The following is a 1,257-nucleotide window of genomic DNA, read 5'->3' as shown; positions in this document are numbered from 1 at the left end:
GCATAAGTATATTTGATTAATAAGAAATTGATCAAGAAATGAATATGAAAAGCTTTGTACATCATAGCATGCCAACGTATAGCCTAATAACAAATTCAGAAAGCTTTGATTTGAAATCCACATGAATATCATGAGACAGACAGATATAAGAACCTGATGGCAAAAAGACAAGAGTAAAACACTTTACACCAACATCCAAAGTAGGGGTAAACAAATATTCACTTAAAATCCATGTTGCAGGACAGAAAAGCCCTTTTAAGAAGAATTTCCAAATCCAGATATAAATTCTAAGAATAGTAACATTGACTTAAATGGAAAATTGGAATATATTTGTAAAAAGGGGAACATACAAAAAAAGGAATCAAGAATGAAAAGTCAAAGAAGGACCGAAAATACCACGGACACAGCAAAACGACAAACAAACAATACGAGTCAACACTAGAGAAAAAAATAAAAATTGAAAAATAAAAGCCACAGCAAAATTTTGGCAACAAATCAACTTTAATATTCTAAATTTGAGGCTTTTGAAGTTCTTTCTTTGATTAACATTGACACTGACATGAAACATCGAAATTATGATGCATGAGTTTGGTTCAGAAAACAGGTAATTCAATTGTAATTAAAGTTTGTGTTGCCATATTATTTCTATAATTTTATTTCAATATAAACAGATATAATAATCATTTACAAAATATATAACATTCTGCTTATACAGTATCTAACGTAACGGTACCCAAATTGCACCAAGTACCCAAATTGCACCTATTTAGCAAAACTAGCAGCGAAAATCTTACAAGATTTCATAGAGACTAAACAATTAGTATTTTTATGATTTGATACTAAGCACATCTTTCAACATAGGTAATACTATTTAGATATGCACAAAACGTTCACAGTATTTATCAACAGGTGAAGTATTTACTGAAAAAGCAAAATGTACTGAAACGTCGCCATGCGACGTCATCAAAACGTCATCTTTTAAAAATGAGCAAATACAATATGCTACAAGTATCCATTTAAAAATTAATGAAGAGTAAGCATGGACTAATATCCAATTGTTCAAAATATTTGAAGAAATTAAACAAAAGCTCTGTTATTAGACTTTTGACAATGTGAATTTAAGCATGGATACAATTTGGGTACTCCTCATTTCAGAATCATTGATGGTTTGGAGGTCAGTTTAGACCAATTTTTCTATGAATCCATATGGAATAAAAAATCAAATTAGTGTACCTTTATAATAAAGAAGGATACGGC

Source organism: Mytilus edulis, chromosome 3 (assembly GCF_963676685.1).
Source record: "Mytilus edulis chromosome 3, xbMytEdul2.2, whole genome shotgun sequence".
NCBI lineage: Eukaryota > Metazoa > Mollusca > Bivalvia > Mytilida > Mytilidae > Mytilus > Mytilus edulis.
Note: the sequence above shows the minus strand (reverse complement) of the source record.